Source organism: Pongo abelii, chromosome 15 (assembly GCF_028885655.2).
Source record: "Pongo abelii isolate AG06213 chromosome 15, NHGRI_mPonAbe1-v2.0_pri, whole genome shotgun sequence".
Taxonomy (NCBI): Eukaryota; Metazoa; Chordata; class Mammalia; order Primates; family Hominidae; genus Pongo; species Pongo abelii.
Window position 1 is genome coordinate 3,160,300 of NC_072000.2, and position 23,215 is coordinate 3,183,514.

Consider the following 23,215-nt stretch of genomic DNA (forward strand, 5'->3'; position numbering starts at 1 on the left):
GAGTGGAATGGAATGGAGTTGGGTGTAGTTGAATGGACTGGAAGGGATTGGAAAGGAATGGAATGGAATGGAATGGAATGGAATGGAATGGAGTGGAGTGGAATGGATTGGAATGCAATGGAGTGGATTGGAATGGAATGGAAGGGAATGGAACGGAGTGGAGTGGAATGGAGTGGAAAGGAATGGAGTGGAGTGGAGTGGAATGAAGTGGAATGCAATGGAGTGGATTGGAGTGGAGTGGAATGAAATGGAATGGAGTGGAGTGGAATGGAGTGGAACGCAATGGAGTGGATTGTAGTGGAGTAGAATGGAGTGGAAAGGAATGGAGTGGAGTGGAGTGGAGTGGAATGAAGTGGAATGCAATGGAGTGGATTGGAGTGGAGTGAAATGAAATGGAATGGAGTGGAGGGGAATGGAATGGAACGCAATGGAGTGGATTGTAGTGGAGTGGAATGGAATGGAATGGAGTGGAGTGGAATGAAGTCGAATGGAATGGAGGCAAATGGAGTGGAGTGAAATGGAGTAGAATGCAATGGATTGTATTCGAGAGGAGAGGAATGGCATGGAATGGAGAGGAGTGGAATAGAGTGGAATGGAATGGAATGGAGTGGAATGGAGTGGAATGCAATGGAGTGGATTAGAGAGGAGAGGAATGGAATGGAATGGAGTGGAATAGAATAGAGTGGAATGGAATGGAGTGGAGTGGAGTGGAGTGGAGTAAAGTGGAATGGAATGGAAAGGAATGGTGTGGAGTGGAATGGAATGCAGTGGAATGGAATGGAATAGATTGGAGTGGAGTAGAGTGGAATGGAGTGTAGTGGAGTCGAATGGATTTGAATGCAATGGAATGGACTGGTTTGGAGTGGAATGGAGTGGAGTGGAATGGAATAGAGTGGAATGGAATGGAAAGGAGTGGAATGTAATGGAATGTAATGGAATGCAATGAAGTGAAGTTGAATGCAGTGGAGTGGAGAGGAATGCAGTAGAATGGATTGGAGTGGATAGTGGAAGAGATGATTGGAATGGAGTGGAGTGGAGTTGATTTGAATAGAAGAGAGTGGAAAGGAATGCAATGGAGTTGAATAGAAAGGAATGGAGTGTAGTTGAATGGAGTGGAGTGTAATAGAGTGAAGTGGAATGGAATTTTATGGAGTTTATTGGAATGGAGTGGAATGGAGGGCAATTCAGTGGAATAGAGTGGAGTAGAGAGTAACGGGGTCGAATTGAGTAGCGTGGAGAATGGAATGAAATGGGATCGAATGGAACAGAGTGAAGTGGAGTGGAATGAACTGGAACGGAGTGGAATGGAATGGAATGGAGTGGAATGGAATGGAATGGAGTGGAATGGAATGGAATTGCAAGGTATGGAGTGGGGTGGAGATTAATAGAGTGGAAGGGAAAGAGTGGTATGTAATGGATTGGAATGGAATGGAGTGGAATGGAATGGAATGGAAAGGAGTGGAGTGGAGTGGAATGTAGAGGAATGTATTGGAGTGGAAGGGAGTGGACTGGAGTGTTGTGGAATGGAGGGAATAGAGTGAAGTGGAGTGGTATGGAATAGAGTGGATTGGAGTGGAATCGAATGGAGTGGAGTTGTGTGGAGTGCAATGCAATGGAATGCAATTGTGTGGAGTGCAAGGCAGTGGACTTGAATAGGGTGGAATAGAGTGGAGTAGAGTGGAATGGAATGGAGTGGAGTGGCAAGGAATGGAGATGAGTGGAGCGGAATGGAGTGGAATGGAGTGCAATGGATTGTAACAGAATGGAATGGAAAGGAATGGAATGAAGTGAAGTAAGTGGAATGAACTGGAATGACGTGGAATGGAATGGATTAGAGTGGAATGGAATGGTATGGAGTGGATTGGAATGTAATGGTAAGGAATGGAGTGGAGTGGAGTGGAATAGAGAGGAGTGGACAGTATTGGAGTGGAATGGATTGGAAAGGAATGTAGTGGAGTGGAGTAGAAAGGATTGGAATGGATTGGAATCGAGTGGAGAGGAGTAGAATGGAATGGAATGGAATGGAGTTGAGTGGAGTGGAACGGAGGGGAGTGGAATGGAGTGAAGTGGAGTGAACTGGAGTGGACTGGAATGGAGTGGCGTGTAATGGAATGGAGTGGAGTGGAATGGAATAGAATGGAGTGCAGTGGAGTAGAGTGGAGTGGAGTGGAGTCAAATGGATTTGAATGGAATGGAAGCGAATGTATTGGAGTGGAATGGTGTATAGTGGAACGGAATGGAATGGAGTGGAATGTAATGGAATGTAGTGGAATGCAGTGAAGTGGAGTGGAATGGAGTGGAGTGAAGAGGAATGCCATGGAATGGATTGCAGCGGAGTGGAGGAGAGATGAATGGAATGGAGCGGAGTGGAGTTGAGTGGAATGGAGTAGAGTGGAAAGGAATGCAATGGAGTTGAATGGAATAAAATGGAATGGAGAGGAGTGGAATGGAGTGGAGTGTAATGGAGTACAGTGGAAAGGAATTTAATGGCGTTTAGCTGAATGGAGTCGAATCGAGGGGAATGAAGTGGAATGGAGTGGAGTGGAGTGGAATAGAGTGGAATGGACTAGAATGGAGTGGAATATAAAGGAATGGGATCGAATGGAAAGGAGTGAAGTGGAGTGGAATTAACTGGAGTGGAGTGGAGTGCAGTAGAGTGGAGTGGAAAGGAGTGGAATGGAATAGAATGGAATGGGATTTAATGGAATGCAATGGAATGGAATGGAATGGAATGCAATGGAATGGAATGGAATCGAGTGGAGTGGAGTGGAGTTGAATGGAGAGGAATGGATTGGAGTGGAAGAGAGTGGACTGGAGTGGTGTGGAATAGAGTGGAATGTAGTGAAGTGGAGTGGAATGGAATAGAGTGGATTGGAATAGATTCAAATTGAATGGAGTGGAGTGGAGTGCATTGCAAAGGAATGCAATGGGGTCAAATGGAAAGCAGTGTACTGGAATAGAGTGGAATAGAGTGGAGTTGAGTGGAGTGGAATGGAATGGAATGGAATGGAATGGAATGGAATGGAGTGGAGAGGAGTGGAATCGTGTGGAGTGGAGTGGAACGTAGTGTAATGGAATGAAATGTAATGCCGTGGTGTGGAAAGGAGAGGAGTGGAATGGAATAGAGTGGAATGGAATGGAATGGAATGGAATGGAATGGAATGGAATGTAGAGGAATGGAGTGGAATGAAATGGTATGGAATGAAATGGAATGGACTGGAGTGGAATGGAGTAGAGTGGAGTGGAACGGAGTAGATTGGAGTGGAATGGAGTGGAGTGGAGTGCAGTGGAGAGCAATGGATTGTGGTCGAGTGTAGTGGATTTGAGTGGAGTGAAATGAAATGGAATGGAGTGGAGTGGAATGCAGTGTAGTGGAGTGGAAAGGAGAGGAATGGAATGGAGTGGAATGAAGAGGAGGGAATGGAGTCGAGTGGAGTGTAGTGGAACGGAATGGAATGGAATGGAGTGTAGTGGAGTGGAATGCACTGGTATGTAGTGGAGTGGTATGTATTGTAATGGAATGGAGTGGAGTGGAGTTGAAATCAGAGGAGTGGAGTGGAAAGAGTGGAATGTAAGGGCATGGAATGGAGTGGAATGGAGTGGAGATGAAAGGAATAGAGTGGAATGGAATGGAATGGAGTGGAATGGAATGGAATGGAGTGTAATGGAATGGAATGGAGTGGAGTGGAATGTAGTGGAGTGGAATAGAGTGGAGTGGAGTGGGCTGGAATGGAATGGAGTGGAGTAGATTGGACTGGAGTTCAGTAGATTGGAATGAGATGGAATGGAATGCAATGGATTTAAGTGAATCGGAGTGTAGTGGGGTGGAATGGAAATGAAGGGAATGGAGTGCAATGGATTGGAGTAGAATTGAGTGGACTGGAGTGGAGTGGAATGGAATTGAGTAGAGTGGAATGGAGTTGAATGGAATGAAACGGAATGGAATGGAGTGGAATGGAGTAGAATTGAACGGAATGGAATGGAGTGCAATGGAATGGAATGGAATGGAATTGAACTGGGAGGAGTGGATTGGAATCGATTGGAGTGGAGTGGAATGGATTGGATTGGAATGGAGTGGAATGGAATGGAATGGAGTGGAGTGGAATGTAGTGGAGTGGAATGGACTGGAGTGGAGTGGGCTGGAATGGAATGGAGTGGAGTGGATTGCAGTGGGGTGCAGTAGATTGGAATGAAATAGAATGGAATGCAATGGATTGGAATGAAACGGAGTGTAGTGGGGTGGAATGGAAATGAAGGGAATGGAGTGGAATGGATTGGTGTAGAATTGAGTGGACTGGAGTGGAGTGGAATGGAATTGAGTAGAGTGGAATGGAGTTGAATGGAATGAAACGGAATGGAATGGAGTGGAATGGAGAGGAGTGGAATGGAGTATGAACGGAATGGAATGGATTGCAATGGAATGGAATGGAATGAAATTGAATGCGGAGGAGTGGATTGGAATGGACTGGAGTGGAGTGGAATGGATTGGAGTGGAGTGGAGTGTATTGGAATGGAATGGAATGAAGTGGGTTGTAATGCAGTGGAGTGGAATGCAGTGAATTAGATTGTAGTGGAGAGCAATGGAATGTGGTGGAGTGGAGTGGAGTGGAGTGGAATGGAATGAAATTGAATGGAATAGAATGGACTGGAGCTGAAATGAGTGGAGTGGAGTGGAATGGAGAGGAATGGATTGAAGTGGAATAAAGTGGAGCTGAGTGGATTGGAGTGGAATGCAGTGGAATATAATGGAATGGAAAGTAGTGGAGTGGAGTGGAATGTATTGGAATTGAGTGGAATAGAATGGAATGGAGTGGAATGGAATGGAATGGCATGAAATCAAGGGGAGTAGAGTTGAATGGAGGGGAATGCAGTGTAAATGATTGGAATGTAATGGAATGGAGTAGAGTGGAATGAAGGGGTGACGAGTGGTGTAGAGTGGAATGGAATGGAATGCAGTGGAATGGAATTTAATGGATTGGAATGGAGAGGAGTGGAATGTAGTGGAGTGGAATGGAGTGGAGTGGAGTGGGTTGGAATGGAATGTAGTGGAGTTTAGTGAAGTGGAGTAGACTGGAATGAAATGGAATGGAATGGAATGGAGTGGAGTGAAATGGAGTGCATAGGGTTCGAATGGCGACGAATAGAATGGAGTGTAGTGAACTGGAGTGGAGTGGATTGGACTGGAGTAGAGTGGAATGGAATGGAGTGGAGTGGAATCGAGTGGAATGGAAAGGAGTAGAGTGTTGTGGAGTTTAATGGAATGGAATGGAATGGAGTGGAATGGAATGGAATGAAGTGGAATGGAGTGGAACGGAATGGAGTGGAATGGAGTGGAATGTAGAAGAATGCATTGGAGTACAGTAGAATGGAGTGGAATGGACTGGAATGTAGTGGAATGGAATTTAACGGAATGGAATGGAATGGAATGGAGTGGAGTGGAAAGGAATAGAATGGAGTGGAATGGAATGGAATGGAGTGTCATACAATGGAATGGAATGGAATGGAATGGAATGGAATGGAATGGAATGGAGTGGAGAGGGATGGAGTGGAGTGGAGTGGAATTGAGTGGAAAGCAGCCGAGTAGAGTGGAAAGGAGTGGAATGGAATGCACTGGAGTGGAATGGAATGGAGTGGAGTGGAGTGGAATGGAGTGAAATGGAGTGAAATGGAATGGAGAGGATTGGAATGGAGAGGAGTGGAATGGAGTATACTGGAATGGCATGGTATGCAGTGAAATGGAATGGAATGAAATGAAATGGAATAGAGTGGAGTGGAGTGGAATGGAGAGGAGTGGAGTGGAATTGAGTGGAGTGAAGTGGAATGGAAGGAATGGAATGGATTGGGTTGGAATGCAGTGGAGTGTAACGGAGTCCAGTGCAGTGCAGTGGACAGCAATGGAATGTGATGGAGTGGAGTGCCGGGGAGTGGAGTGGAATGAAATGGAATGTAATGGAATGGATTGGAGTGGAATGGAGTGGAGTGGAATGGGTTGGAATGAAACGGAGGGAGTTGAGTGTAGTGGAGTAGACTGTAATGAAATGGAATGGAATGGAATGGAGAGGAGTGAAATGGAGTGCATTTGGGTGGAATGGAGAGGAATGTAATGAAGTCGAATGAAATGGAGTGAAGTGGAGTGGACTGGATTGAAGTGGAATGGAATGCAGTAGAGTGGAATAGAGTGGTATGTAATGGAGTGGAGTGTTCTCTAGCTGAATGGAATGGAATGGAGAGGAATGGAGGGGAACAGAATGGAGTGAAATGGAGTGGAATTGAGTAGAATTGAGAGGAGTACAGAAGAATGGAGTGGAGTACAGAAGAATGGAGTAGAATGGACTGGAATGTAGTGGAATGTAATTTGATGTAATGGAATAGAATGGAGTGGAGTGGAAAGGACTGGAATGGAGTGGAATGGAATGGAGTGGAATGGAAAGGAATGTAGTGGAGTTGAGTGCAGTAAAATGGAGGACAGTGGAGTGGAACGGAGTGGAAAGAAGAGGAGTGGAGTGGAAAGGAATGGAATGGAATGGAATGGAATGGAGTGGTTTAGAGTGGAATGGAGTGTAGTGGAGTGGAATGGAGTGTAATGGAATGAAATTGAATGGAGTGGAGTGGAATTCAGAGGAGTGGAATGGAGTACAGTGGAATGGAGTGGAATGGAGTGGAATGGAATGAAATGGAATGGAGTGGAGTGGAATGGAATGGAATTGAGTGGAATGAAATGGAATTGAGTGGAGTGAAACGGAATGCAATGGAGTGGAGTAGAATGCAGTGGAGTGGAGTGAAATGGAATGGAGTGGAGTGGAATGGAATGAAATGGTACGGAGTGGGTTGGATTGCAGTGGAGTGGAATGAGTTGAATGGAGTGCAGTGGAGAGCAATGGAATGTGGTGGAGTGTAGGGGTAGTGGAGTGGAGTGGAATGAAATGGAATGGAATGAAATGGAGTGGAGTGGATATGAGTTGAGTGGAGTGGAAAGGAGAGGAATGGAATGGAGTGGAATGAATTGGAGTGGAGTGCAGTGGATTTTAGTGGATTGGAATGGAATCGAATTGAATGTTGTGGAGTGGAGTGGAACGCACTGGAATGAAGTGGAATGGAATGGAATGGCATGAAATGGAGTGGAGTGGAGTTGAATAGTGTGGAGTGCAGTGGAAAGGAGTGGAATGGAGTGGAATGGAGTGGATTGGAATGCAGTGGATATGAAAGGAGTAGAGTGGAATGGAATGAAATGAAATTGAATGGAATAGAGTGGAGTGCAGTGGATTGGAGTGGATTGGAATGGAATGGAGAGGAAAAGAATGGAGTGGAATGAAATGGATCTGAGTGGAGTGGAGTGGAGTACAGAGGAATGGAATGAAATGGAATGGAGTCGAGTGGAGTGGAATGCACTGGAATGGAGTGGAAAGGAATGCAATGGAGTGGAAAGGAACGGAATGGCATGAAATCTAGTGGAGTGGAGTTGAATGGAGTGCAGTGGTTTGTGAAGGAGTGGAATGTAATGAAATGGAGTAGAATGGAGTGTTGGCGAATGGAGTATAGTGTAATGGAGTGGAATGGAGTGGAATGGAATGGAAAGGAGTGGAGTGGTATGTAGTGGAGTGTAATGTAGCAAACGATTGGAATTAAAAGGAACGGAGTGGAATGGAATGGAGTGGAGAGGAATGGAAGGGAATAGAGTGGAATGTGGTGGAATGGAATGGAGTGGAATGGACTGGAATGTAGTGGAATGGAATTTGATGGAATGGAATGGAGTGGAGTGGAATGGAATGGAATGGAGTCGAGTGGAATGGAATGGAATGGATTGGAATGGAAAGGAATGGAGATAAATGGAATGGAATGGAATGGTATGGAATGTAGTGGTGTGGAGTGGAGTGGAATGTAGTGGAGTGCAGTGGAATGGAGTGGAAAAAAGTGGACAGTAGTGGCATAGGATGGAATGGAATGGAGTGGAGTGAAGTGGAATGGAGTGGAAAGGAGTGGAATGGAAAGGAGTGAAATGCAATGAAATGGAATGGAGTGGAGAGGAATGGAGAGGAGTGGAATGGAGTATAGTGGAATGCAATGGAATGAAGTGTAATGGAATGCAATGGAATGCAGTGGAATGGAATGGAATGGAATGGAATGAAACGAAATGGAGAGGAGTGGAGTGAAATGGAGTGGATTGGATTTGAATGGAGTGGAGTGAAGTGGAATGGAATGTAGTTGGTTGGAATGCAGTAGAATGGAATGGAGTGGAATGGAGTGCAGGAGAGAGCAATGGAATGTGGTGGAGTTTAGTGAAGAGGAGTGGAGTGGAAAGAAATGGAATGAAATGAAATGGAGCGGAGTGGAATGGAATGGCATGGATTGGAATGGAGTGGAACGGAATGGAATGGAATGGAATGGAGTGGAATGGAATGGAATGTAGTGGAGTGGAGTGGAATGGATTGGAATGGAGTGGAGTGGAGTGGAAGGGAGTGGAAAGAAGTGGAATGGAGTGGAATTGAATGGAATGGAATGAAGTGGCGTGGAGCGCAATGTAGTGGAGTGGATTGGCATGGAGAGTAATGGAATGAAATGGAATGCAATGGAGTGTAATGAAGAGGAGTGGAATGGAGTACAGTGGAATGGAAAGGAATGGAGTGGAATGGAATGGAATGAAACGAAATGGAATGCAGTGGAGGGGAGTGGAGAGGAAGGGAGTGGAGTGGAGTGGAATGGAGTGGAGTGGAGTGGAATGGAATGGAATGGAATGGAGTGGATTGGAATGGATTATAGGGCAATGTAGTGCAGTGGAGTGCAGTGGAGTGCAGTGGAGAGCAATGGAATGTGGTGGAGTGGAGTGGAGTGTATTGACATGAAATGCAATGGAATGGAGTGGAGTGAAATGGAGTGGAGTAGAGTGGGTGGGAATGGAATGGAGTGGAGTTGAGTGGAGTGAAATAGACTGGAAAGAAATTTAATGGAATGGAATGGATTAGAGAAAAATGGAGTGTAGTTGGGGGGAATGGAGAGGAATGGAATGGAGAGGAATGAAATGGAGCGGTGTGGAGTGGACTGGAGTGGAGTGAAATGGTATGGAGTAGAGTGGAATGTAGTGAAATGGAATGAAATAGAATGGAATGGAGTGGAATGGAATGGGATGAAATGGAATGGAGTGGAGTGGAGTGCAATGGAGTGGAGTGGATTTGAAAGGAGTGGAGTGGATTGGAATGGAATGGAATGGAATGGAGTGGGTTGGAAAGCAGTGGAGTGGAATGGAGTGGAATGGAGTGAGGTGGAGAGCAATGGAACGTGGTGTAGTGGAGTAGAGTGGAGTCGAATTAAATGGAATGGAATGAAAAAGAATGGAGTGGAATGGAGTGGCATGGATTGGAATCGAATTGAACTGAGTGGAATGGAATGGAACAGTATGGAATGGAATGGAATGTAGTGGAGTGCAGTGGAATGGAGTGGAGTGGAAAAAAGTGAAGTGGAGTGGAATGGAATGGAAAGGAATGGAGTGGAATAAACTGAAGTGGAGTGGAATGGAAAGGAATCGAGTGGAGTGGAGTGGAGTGGAGTGGAATGTAGTGTAATGGAAAGAAATGGAATTGAGTGGAGTGGAACAGAGAGGAGGGGAATGGAATGGAATGGAGTAGAATGGAATGGAATAAAATGGAATGGAAAGGAATGGAATGGAATGGAATGGAATGGAATGGAATGGAATGGAGTGGAGAGGAAGGGTGTGGAGTGGAGAGGAAGGGTGTGGAGTGGAGTGGAATGGAGTGGAGTGGAGTGGAGTAGAATGGAATGGATTGGAATGGAGTGGGTTGGAATGCAGTGGAGTGCAATGTAATGCCATGGAGTGCAGTGGAGAGCAATGGAATGTGGTGGAGTGGAGTCGAGTGGAGTGGAGAATACTGAAATAGAATGTAATGTCATGGAGTGGAGTAGATTGGGTTGGAATGGAATGGAGTGGAGTTCAGTGGAGTGAAGTAGACTGGAATGAAATTGAATGGAATGGAATGGATTGGAGTGAAACTAAGTGTAGTGGGGTGGAATGGAGAGGAATGGAATGGAGTGGAATGAAATGGAGCGGAGTGGAGTGGATTGGAGCAGAGTGAAATGGAATGGAGTAGAGTGGAATGGAGTGGAATTGAATGGAGTCGAGTGATGTGGAGCTTAATGGAGTAGGATGGAGTGGAATGGAGTGGAATGGAATGGAGTGAAATGGAGTGGAATGGAGTAGAATGGAGTGGAGTACAGAAGAATGGAGTGGAATGTAGTGGAATGGAATTTGATGGAATGGAATGGAATAGAATGGAGTGGAGTGGAATGTACTGGAATGGAGTGCAATAGAATGGAACAGAGTGGTATGAAATTGAATGCAGTGGAATGGAATGGAACGGAGTGGAATCGAAGGGAATGTGGTGGAAAGGAGTTGAGTGGAATATAGCAGAGTGGCGTGGAATGGGGTGGAAAGAAGTGGAGTAGAATGGAATGGAATGGGGAGGAGGGGAGTGGAATGGAGAGGAGTGGAAAGGAATGGAGTGTAAAGAAATGGAATGGAGTGGAGAGGAATGGAGAGTACTGGAATGGTATATAGTGGAATGAAATGGAATGGATTGGACTGGAATGGAATGGAAAGGAGTGGAATGGAAAGGAATGCAATGGAAAGGAATGCAATGGAATGGAATGAAATCAAATGGATTGGAGTAAGTGGAGTGGAAGAGAGTGCAGTGGATTGGAAAGGAGTGCAGTGGACTGGAATGGAATGGAGTGGGTAGGAATGCAGTGGAGTGGAATGGAGTGGAGTGGAGTGCAGTGAAGAGCAATGGAATGTGGTGGAGTGTAGTGGAGTGCAGTGGAGTGAAGTGGAATGAAATGGAATGGAATGAAATGGAGTGTAGTGGAATGGAGTGGAATGGAGTGGAATGGAATGGAACGGAGTGGAATGGAGTGGAATGGAATGGAATGTAGTGAATTGGAGTGGAGTGTAATGGAGTGGAGTGGAGTGGAATGGAAGGCAATGAAGAGGAACGGAAGGTAATGGAGAGGAATGGAATGGAATGTACTGGTATGAAGTGGAGTGGAATGGAGTGGAGTGAAGTGGAGTGGAAAGGAGTGGGAAAAAGTGGAGTGGAATGGAATGGAATGGAATGGAGTGGAGTGGAGTGGAATGGAGTGGATAGGAGTGGAATGAAGTGTAATGGAATGAAATGGAATGGAGTGGAGTGAAATGGTGAGGAGTGGAATGGAGTATAGTGGAATGGAATGGAATAGAAGGGAATGGAATGGAATGGAGCGGAATGGAAGGGAATGGAATGGAGTGGAAAGGAATGGAAAGGAATGGGATGAAATGGAATGGAGTGGAGTGGAATGGAATGCAGTGGAGTGGAGTGGAATGTAGTGGAGGTGAGTGGAATGGACAGGATTGGAATGGAGTGGGTTGGAATGCAGAGGATTGGAATCGAGTGGAGTGCAGTGGAGAGCAATGGAATGCGGTGGAGTGTAGTGGAGGGGATCGTAGTGAAATGAAATGGAATGGAATGAAATGGAAAGGAGTGGAATGGAGTGGAGTGGAGTGGAATGGAGAGAAATGGAATGGAGTGGAACGGAGTGGAGTTGAGTGGAGTGGAGTATAGTGGAATGGAGAGGAATGGAATGGAGTGTAATGAAATGGAGTGGAGTGGAGTGGAGTGGATTGGAGTTGAATGGAATGGATACGAGTGGAGTGAAATCCACTGGAATGAAGTGGAATGGAATGGAAAGGCATGAAATGGAGTGGAGTGGAGTTGAATGGAGTGGAATAGAGAGGAGAGGAGTGGAATGTAATGGAATAGAGTGGAGTGGAATGGAGTGGAGATGAAAGGAGTAGAGTGGAGGAGGAGCCAAGATGGCCGAATAGGAACAGCTCCGGTCTACAGCTCCCAGCGTGAGCGACGCAGAAGACAGGTGATTTCTGCATTTCCATCTGAGGTACCGTGTTCATCTCACTAGGGAGTGCCAGACAGTGGGCGCCGGTCAGTGGGTGAGTGCACCGTGGGTCAGCCGAAGCAGGGGCGAGGCATTGCCTCACTCGGGAAGCGCAAGGGGTCAGGGTATTCCCTTTCCAGGGGTGACAGACGGTACCTGGAAAATAGGGCCACTCCCACCCCAATACTGTGCTTTTCCGACAGGCTTAGGAAACGGTGCCCCAGGAGATTACAGCCCACATCTGGCTCATAGAGTCCTACACCCACGGAGTCTCGCTGATTGCTAGCACACAGTCTAAGATCAAACAGCAAATCGGCAGCGAGGCTGGGGGAGGGGTGCCCGCCATTGCCCAGGTTCACTTATGTAAACAAAGTAGCTGGGAAGCTTGAACTGGGTGGAGCCCACCACAGCTCACGGAGGCCTGCCTACCTCTGTAGGCTCCACCTCTGGGGGCAGGGCATAGACAAAAAAAAGACAGCAGTAACCTCTGCAGACTTAAATGTCCCTGTCTGACAGCTTTGAGGAGAGCAGTGGTTCTCCCAGCATGCAGTTGGAGATCTGAGAATGGGCAGACTGCCTCCTCAAGTGGGTCCCTGACCCCTGAACCCTGAGCAGCCTAACAGGGAGGCACCCCCCAGCAGGGGCAGACTGACACCTCACACGGCTGGCCAGGTAATCGAACAGACTTGCAGCTGAGGGCCCTGTCTGTTAGAAGGAAAACTAATAGAAAGGACATCCACACCAAAAACCCATCTGTACATCACCATCATCAAAGACCAAAAGTGGATAAAACCACAAAGATGGGGAAAAAACAGAGCAGAAAAACTGGAAACTCTAAAAAGCAGAGTACCTCTCCTCCTCCAAAGGAATGCAGTTCCTCGCCAGCAATGGAACAAAGCTGGATGGAGAATGACTTTGACGAGCTGAGAGAAGAAGGCTTCAGACGATCAAATTATTCCGAGCTACGGGAGGATATTCAAAACAAAGGCAAAGAAGATGAAAACTTTGAAAAAAATTTAGAAGAATGTATAACTAGAATAACCAATACAGAGAAGTGCTTAAAGGAGCTGATGGAGCTGAAAACCAAGGCTCGAGAACTACGTGAAGAATGCAGAAGCCTCAGGAGCCGATGCGATCAAATGGAAGAAAGGGTATCAGCCCTGGAAGATGAAATGAATGAAATGAAGTGAGAAGGGAAGTTTAGAGAAAAAAGAATAAAAAGAAACGAGCAAAGCCTCCAAGAAATGTGGGACTGTGTGAAAAGACCAAATCTACGTCTGATTGGTGTACCTGAAAGTGACGGGGAGAATGGAAACAAGTTGGAAAACACTCTGCAGGATATTATCCAGGAGAACTTCCCCAATCTAGCAAGGCAGGCCAACATTCAGATTCAGGAAATACAGAGGCCACAAAGATATTCCTCAAGAAGATCAACTCCAAGACACATAATTGTCAGATTCACCAAAGTTGAAATGAAGGAAAAAATGTTAAGGGCAGCCAGAGAGAAAGGTCGGGTTACCATCAAACGGAAGCCCATCAGACTAACAGCGGATCTCTCGGCAGAAACCCTACAAGCCAGAAGAGAGTGGGGGCCAATATTCAACATTCTTAAAGAAAAGAATTTTCAACCTAGAATTTCATATCCAGCCAAACCAAGCTTCATAAGTGAAGGAGAAATAAAATACTTTACAGACAAGCAAATGCTGAGAGATTATGACACCACCAGGCCTGCCATAAAAGAGCTCCTGACGGAAGCGCTAAACATGGAAAGGGACAACCGGTACCAGCCACTGCAAAATCATGCCAAAATGTAAAGACCATCGAGACTAGGAAGACACTGCATCAAGTAACGAGCAAAATAACCAGCTAACATCATAATAACAGGATCAAATTCACACATAACAATATTAACTTTAAATGTAAATGGACTAAACGCTAAAATTAAAAGACACAGACTGGAAAACTGGATAGAGACTCAAGACCCATCAATATGCTGTATTCAGGAAACCCATCTCACGTGCAGAGACACATATAGGCTCAAAATAAAAGGATGGAGGAAGATCTACCAAGCAAATGGAAAACAAAAAATACAGGGGTTGCAATCCTAGTCTCTGATAAAACAGACTTTAAACCAACAAAGATCAAAAGAGACAAAGAAGGCCATTACATAATGGTAAAGGGATTAATTCAACAAGAAGAGCTAAATATCCTAAATATATATGCATCCAAAACAGGAGCACCCAGATTTATAAAGCAAGTCCTGAGTGACCTACAAAGAGACTTAGATTCCCACACATTAATAATGGGAGACTTTAACACCCCACTGTCAACATTAGACAGATCAATGAGACAGAAAGTCAACAAGGATACCCAGGAATTGAACTCAGCTCTGCACCAACTGGACCTAATAGACATCTACAGAACTCTCCACCCCAAATCAACCGAATATACATTTTTTTCAGCACCACACCACACCTATTACAAAATTGCCCACATACTTGGAAGTAAAGCTCTCCTCAATAAATGTAAAAGAATAGAAATGATAACCAACTATCTCTCAGATCACAGTGCAATCAAGCTAGAACTCAGGATTAAGAATCTCACTCAAAACCGCTCAACTACATGGAAACTGAACAACCTGCTCCTGAATGACTACTGGGTACATAACGAAATGAAGGCAGAAATAAAGATGTTATTTGAAACCAACGAAAACCAAGACAAAACATACAAGAATCTCTGGGATGCATTCAAAGCAGTGTGTAGAGGGAAATTTATATCACTAAATGCCCACAAGAGAAAGCAGAAAAGATCCAAAATTGACACCCTAACATCACAATTAAAAGAACTAGAAAAGCAAGAGCAAACACATTCAAAAGCTAGCAAAAGGAAAGAAATAACTAAAATCAGAGCAGAACTGAAGGAAATGAAGACACAAAAAACTCTTCAAAAAATTAATGAATCCAGGAGCTGGTTTTTTGAAAGGATCAACAAAATTGGTAGACCACTAGCAAGATTAATAAAGAAAAAAAGAGAGAAGAATCAAATAGATGCAATAAAAAATGATAAAGGGGACATCACCACCAATCCCACAGAAATACAAACTACCATCAGAGAATACTGCAAACATCTCTACACAAATAAACTAGAAAATCTAGAAGAAATGGATAAATTCCTCAAAACATACACCCTCCCAAGACTAAACCAGGAAGAGGTTGAATCTCTGAATAGACCAATAACAGGAACTGAAATTGTGGCAATAATCAATAGCATACCAACCAAAAAAAATCCAGAAACAGATGGGTTCACAGCCGAATTCTACCAGAGGTACAAGGAGGAACTGGTACCATTCCTTCTGAAACTATTCCAATCAATAGAAAAAGAGGGAATCCTCCCTAACTCATTTTATGAGGCCAGCATCATCCTGACACCAAAGCCTGGCAGAGACACAACAAAAAAAGAGAATTTTAGACCAATATCCTTGATGAACATTGATGCAAAAATCCTCAATAAAATACTGGCAAACAGAATCCAGCAGCACATCAAAAAGCTTATCCACCATGATCAAGTGGGCTTCATCCCTGGGATGCAAGGATGGTTCAATATACGCAAATCAATAAATGTAATCCAGCATATAAACGGAACCAAAGACAAAAACCACATGATTGTCTCAATAGATGAAGAAAAGGCCTTTGACAAAATTCAACAACCCTTCATGCTAAAAACTCTCAATAAATTAGTTATTGATGGGAAGTATCTCAAAATAATAAGAGCTATCTATGAAAAACCCACAGCCAATATCATACTGAATGGGCAAAAAGTGGAAGCATTCCCTTTGAAAACTGGCACAAGACAGGGATGCTCTCTCTCACCACTTCTATTCAACATAGTGTTGGAAGTTGTGGCCAGGGCAATTAGGAAGGGGAATGAAATCAATTGTATTCAATTAGGAAAAGAGGAAGTCAAATTGTCCCTGTTTGCAGACGACATGATTGTATATCTAGAAAACCCCGTTGTCTCAGCCCAAAGTCTCCTTAAGCTGATAAGCAACTTCAGCAAAGTCTCAGGATACAAAATCAATGTACAAAAATCACAAGCATTCTTATACATCAATAACAGACAAACAGAGAGACAAATCATGAGTGAACTCCCATTCACAAATGCTTCAAAGAGAATAAAATACCTAGGAATCCAACTTACAAGGGATGTGAAGGACCTCTTCAAGGAGAACTACAAACCACTGCTCAAGGAAATAAAAGAGGATACAAAGAAATGGAAAAACATTCCATGCTCATGGGTAGGAAGAATCAATATCATGAAAATGGCCATCCTTCCCAAGGTAATTTACAGTTTCAATGCCATCCCCTTCAAGCTACCAATGACTTTCTTTGCAGAATTGGAAAAAAACTACTTTAAAGTTCATATGGAATCAAAAAAGAGCCCGCATCACCAAGTCAATCCTAAGCCAAAAGAACAAAGCTGGAAGCATCACACTACCTGACTTCAAACTATACTACAAGGCTACAGTAACCAAAACAGCATGGTACTGGTACCAAAACAGAGGTATAAATCAACGGAACAGAACAGAGCCATCAGAAATAATGCCACATATCTACAACTATCTGATCTTTGAAAAACCTGAGAAAAACAAGCAATGGGGAAAGGATTCCCTATTTAATAAATGGTGCTGGGAAAACTGGCCAGCCATATGTAGAAAGCTGAAACTGGATCCCTTCTTTACACCTTATACAAAAGTCAATTTAAGGTGGATTAAAGACTTAAATGTTAGACCTAATACCATAAACACCCTAGAAGAAAACCTAGGCATTACCATTCAGGACGTAGGCATGGGCAAGGAATTCATGTCTAAAACACCAAAAGCAATGGCAATAAAAGTCAAAATTGACAAATGGGATCCAGTTATACTCAAGAGCTTCTGCACAGCAAAAGAAACTACCATCAGAGTGAACAAGCAACCTACAAAATGGGAGAAAATTTTCACAACCTACTCATCTGACAAAGGGCGAATATCCAGAATCTACAATGAACTCCAACAAATTTACAAGAAAAAAACAAACAACCCCATCAAAAAGTGGGCGAAGGACATGAACAGACACTTATCAAAAGAAGACTTTTATGCAGCCAAAAAACACATATAAAAATGCTCACCATCCCTGGCCATCAGAGAAATGCAAATCAGAACCACAATGAGATACCATCTCACACCAGTTAGAATGGCAATCATTAAAAAGTCAGGAAACAACAGGTGCTGGAGAGGATGTGGAGAAATAGGAACACTTTTACATTGTTGGTGGGACTGTAAACTAGTTCAACCCTTGTGGAAGTCAGTGTGGCGATTCCTCAGGGATCTAGAACTAGAAATTCCATTCGACCCAGCCATCCCATTACTGGGTATATACCCAAAGGACTATAAATCATGCTGCTATTAAGACACATGAACACGTATGTTTATTGCGGCATTATTCACAATAGCAAAGACTTGGAACCAACCCAAATGTCCAACAACGATAGACTGGAATAAGAAAATGTGGCACATATACACCATGGAATACTACGCAACCATAAAAAATGATGAGTTCATGTCCTTTGTAGGGACATGGGTGAAATTGGAAATCATCATTCTCAGTAAACTATTGCAAGAACAGAGAACCAAACACCACATAGTCTCACTCATAGGTGGGAATTGAACAATAAGAACACATGGACACAGGAAGGGGAACATCACACTTCGGGGACTGTTGTGGGGTGGGGAGAAGGGTGAGGGATAGCATTGGGAGATATACCTAATGCTAGATGACGAGTTAGTGGGTGCAGCGCACCAGCATGGCACATGTATACATACGTAACTTACCTGCATATTGCACACATGTACCATAAAACCTAAAGTTTAATAATAATAATGATAATAAAATAAAATAAATAAAAAAAAGGACTAGAGTGGAAAGGAACAGAAAGGAATGGAGTGCAATGGAATGGAAGGAAAAGGAATGGAGTGGAATGGAGTGGATGGAAGTGGGCTGGAATGGAACGGAGTGGAGTGGATTGGAGTGGAGTGCAGTTGACGGGAAAGAAATGGAGTGGAATGTAATGGAGTGGAGTTTAGTGGGGTGGAATGGAGATGAATGGAATGGAGTAGAGTGGAGTGGACTGGAGTGTAGTGGAATGTAATGGTGTATAGTGGAATGGCATTGAATGGAATGAAATGGAATGGAATGGATTGGATTGGAGAGGAGTGGAATGGAGTAGAGTGGAAAGGAATGGAATGGAATGGAATGGAATGGAATGCAGTGACTTGGATTGGAATGGATTGGAGTGGAGTGGAATGGAGTGGAAGGAAATGGATTGGAATTGAATTGAGTGGAGTGGAGTGGAAAGGAGAGGAATGGAATGGAGTGTAATGAAATGGAGTGGAGTGGAGTGGAATGGAATGTAATTAAATGGAGTGGAGTGGAGTGGAGTGGAGTGGAGTGGTGTGGAGTGGAATGGAATGGAATGGAATGGAGTGGAATGGAATGGAATGGAACAGAGTGGAGTGGAATCCACTGGAATGAAGTGGAATGGAATGGAAAGGAATGGAATGGAGTGGACTGGAGGGAAGGGGAGTGGGCTGGAATGTAATGGATTGGAGTGGATTGGAGTGGAGTGCAGTACACTGCAATGAAATGGCATGGAATGGAAAGGAGTGGAGTGAAACGGAGTGTATTTTGGTGGAATGGAGATGAATGGAATGGAGTGGAATGGAAAGGAGTGGAGTTGAATGGACTGGAGTGTAGTGTAATGGAGTGGAATATAGTGGAATGGAGTTGAATGGAATGAAATGGAATGGAATTGAGTGGATTGGAGAGGAGTGGAATGGAGTAGAGTGGAATGGAATGGAATGGAGTGGAATGGAATGGAATGGAGTGGAATGGAATGGAATGGAATGGAATGGAATGGAATGGAAAGGAGTGGATTGGATTCGAATGGATTGGAGTGGAGTGGAAAGGAGTGGAGTGGAATGGAAAGTTATCGAATGGAAAGGAATGGAATGGAACACAGTGGGTTGGAATGCAGTGGAGTGGAATGGAGTGGAGTGGAGTGCAGTGGAGAGCAATGGAATGTGGTGCGGTGAAGTTGAGTAGACTGGAATGGAATGATAATGAATGGAATAGAATATAGTGGAGTGAATTGTATTGGAATGGAAAGGAATGGAACGGAGTGGAATGAAATAGAGTTGACTGGAGTGGAGTGGAGTGCAGTGGAAGGGAATGGAATGGAATGGAGTGGAGTGGAGTGGAATGCACTGCAATGCAGTGCAATGGAATGGAATGGAGTGGAATGGAATGGAGTAGAATGGAATGAAACAGCCTGAAATCTAGCGGAGTGGATTTGAATGGAGTGGAGTGAGGTGGAAAGGAGTGGAATGTGACTGAAATTAGTGGAGTGGAATGGAGTGGTGACAATGGAGTAGAGAGGAAAGGAATGGATTGGAGTCTAATGGACTGGAATGGAATGGAGTGGAATGAAATGGAGTTGACTGGAGTGAAGTGGAGTGCAGCGGAATGGAATGAAATGGAATGGAGTGGAGTGGAGTGGAGAGGAATGCACTGCAATGCAGAGCAATGGATTGGAATGGAGTAGAATGGAATGGAATGCCATGAAATCTAGCGGAGTGGAGCTGAATGGGGTGAAGTGGCGTGGAAAGGAGTGGAATGTAACGGAATTTAGTGGAGTGGAATGGAGTGGTGACAAATGGAGTAGAGTGGAATGGAATGGATTGGAATCTAATGGAATGGAATGGACTGGAGTGGAATGGAATGTAGTGGAGTGAAATCGAGTGGAGTGAAGTTGGTTGGAATGGAATGGAGTGCAGTTGAGTGAAGTGGAGTTAACTGGAATGAAATGGAATGGAAATTAATGGAGTGGTGTTAAACGGAGAGTAGTGGGGTGGAATGGAGAGGAATTGAATGGAGGGTAATGAAATGGAGAACAGTGGAGTGGACTGGAATGGAGTGGAATGGAATGGAGTGGAGTGGAATGGAGTGGAATGATATGGAGTGGAGTGTTGTGGAGCTTAATGGAATGGAAAGGAATGGAAAGAAGTGGAACAGAGTGGAATGGAATGTGGTCAAGCGGATTGGAATAGAGTAGAATGGAGTGGAGTACAGAAGAATGGAATGGAATGTATGGGAATGTAGTGGAATGGAATTTGGTGGAATTGAATGGATTGAAATTGAGTGAGTTTTACTGGAATGGAATGGATTGGAATGAAATGGAACGGAGAGGAATGGAATGGAATGTAGTGGAATGGAGTACACTGTATTGGAAAGGAGTGGAGTGGAATGGAGTGGAGTTGAGTGGAATGGAGTGGAAAGAAGTGGAGAGTAGTGGAATGGAATGGAATGGAAAGGAGTGGAGTGGAATGGAGTGGAGAGGAATGGAATGGAGTGGAGAGGAATGGAATGGAGTGTAATGAAATGAAATGGAATGGAGTGGAGAGGAATGGAGAGGAGTGGAATGGAGTATAGTGGAATGGAATGGAATGGAGTGGAATGGGATGGAATGCAATGGAGTGGAATGGAATGGAATGGAATGGAATGGAATGGAGAGGAGTGGAGTGGAATGGAGTGGAGTGGATTTCAGTGGAGTGGAGTGAAGTGGAATGGAAAAAAATGGAGTGGCTTGGAATGCAGTGGAGTGGAATGGAGTGGAATGGAGTGCAGTGGAGAGCAATGGAATGTGGTGGAGTGTAGTGGAGAGTAGTGGAGTGGAATGAAATGGAATGGAATGAAATGGAGTGCAGTGGATTGGAGTGGCATGGATTGGAATGGAATGGAACGGAGTGGAACGGAATGGAACAGAGTGGAATGAATGTAGTGGAGTGGAGTGGAGTGGAATGGAGTGGAGTGGAGTGGAATGGGGTGGAAAGAAGTGGAGTGGAGTGGAATGGAATAGAATGGAATGGAGTGGAGTGGGGTGGAATGCAGTGGAGTGGAATGGAATGGAGTTTATTGCAGTGGAATGGAATGGTGTTTATTGCAATGAAAAGGAATGGAGTGGAGTGGAACGGAGAGGAGTGGAATGGAGTACAGTGGAATGCAATGGAATGGAGTGGAAAGGAATGGAATGAAATAAAATGGAAAGGAGTGGAGTGGAGTGGAGAGGAAGGGAATGGAGTGAAGTGGAATGGAGTGGAGTGGAGTGGAATGGATTGGAGTGAAGTGGAAGGGAATGGAATGGAATGGAATGGAGTGGGTTGGAATGCAGCGGAGTGCAATTTAGTGCAGTGGAGTGCAGTGGAGAGCAACGGAATATGGTGGAGTGGAGTGGACTGGAGTGTAATGAAATGCAATGTAATGAAATGGAGTACCGTTGACTGGAGTGGAGTAGAGTGGGTTGGAATGGAATGGAGTGGTTTTGAGTGCAGTGAAGTAGACTGGAATGAAATGGAATGTAATGGAATGGAGTGGTGTGAAATGGAGTGGTGTGAAATGGCGTGCAGTGGGGTGGAATGGAGAGGAATGGAATGGAGTGGAATGAAATGAAGCAGAGTGGAGTGGACTGGAGTGGAGTGGAATGGAATGGAGTAGAGTGGAATGGAGTGGAATGGAATGGAGTGGAATGGAATGGAATATAATGGAATGAAATGGAATGGAGAAGAGCCGAGTGGTATGGGGTGGAGTGGATTTCAGTGGAGTGGAGCGGAGTGGAATATAATTGAATGGAATGGAGTAGTTTGGAATGCAGTGGAGTGGAATGTAGTGGAATTCAGTCCAGTGGAGAGCAATTGAATGTGGTGGAGTGTAGTGTAGTGGAGTGGAGTGGAATGAAATCGAATTGAATGAAATGGAGTGGAGTGGAATTGAGTGGCTTGGATAGGAATGGAACGGAAAGCAGTGGAATGGAATGGAACAGAGTGGAATTGAATGGAATGTAGTAGAGTGGAATTGAGTGGAATGGAGTGGAGTGGAGGTGAACGGAGTGGAAAGAAGTGGAGTGGAGTTGACTGGAATGGAGTGGAGTGGAGTGGAATGGACTGGAGTGGAATGGAATGAAATGGAATGGAGTGGAGTGGAACGGAGAGGAGTGGAATGGAGTATAGTGGAATAGAATGGAATGGATTGGAATTGAAAGGAATAAAATGAAATGGAATGGAGTGGAGTGGAGTGGAATGGAGTGGAGTGGAGTGCAGAGGAATAGATTGGAATGGAGTGGGTTGGAATGCAGTGGAGTACAACGAAGTGCAGTGGAGTGCAGTGGAGAGCAATGGAATGTGGCGGATTGGAGTGGAGTGCAATGAAATGTAATGTAATGGAATGGAGTGGAGTGGAATGGAGTGGTGTAGAGAGGGTTGGAATGGAATGGAGTGAAGTTTAGTGGAGTGAAGAAGACTGGAAAGAAATGGAACGGAATGGACTGGAGTGGAGTGAAACGGAGAGTATTGAGGTGGAATGGAGAGGAATGTCATGGAGTGGAATGAAATGGAGAGGCGTGGAATGGACTGGAGTGGAGTGGAATGGCATGGAGTAGAGTGTAATGGATTGGAATTGATTGGAGTGAAGTGTTCTGGAGCTTAAAGGAATGGAAAGGAGTGGAATGGAGTGGAACAGAATGGAGTGAAATGGAGTGGAATGGAGTAAAACGGAGTGGAGTAAAGAAGAATGGAGTGGAATGGAGTGGAATGTAGGGGAATGGAATTTGATGGAATGGAATGGAATGGAGTGGAGTGGAATGGACTGGAATGGAGAGTAATAGAATGGAACGGAGTGGAATGGAATGGAACGGAGTGGAATGGAATGGAATTCAGTGGAGTGTAGTGGAATGTAGTGGAGTGGAGTGGAATGGAGTGGAAAGAAGTGGAGTGGAGTGGAAAGTAATGGAATGGAACGGAGTGGAGTGGAGTGGAATGGAGTGGAGTGGAAAGGAATGGAGTGTAAGGGAATGAAATGGAAAGGAGTGGAGAGGAATGGAGAGGAGTGGAATGTAGTATTGTATGATGGAATGCAATGGAGTGGAATGGAATGGAATGGAATGGAGTGCAATGGAATGGAACGGAACGGAATGGAATGGAATGAAATGGAAAGGAGTGGAGTGAAGTGAAATGGAGTGCAGTGGAGTGGAATGGAGTGGAGTGGAGTGGAATGGAATGGAAAGGAATGGAGAGAGTTGGAATGCAGTGGAGTGGAATTGAGTGGAGTGGAGTGCAGTGGAGAGAAATGGATTGTGGTGGAGTGTAGTGGAGTGGAGTGGAGTGGAATGAAATGTAATGGACTGAAATGGA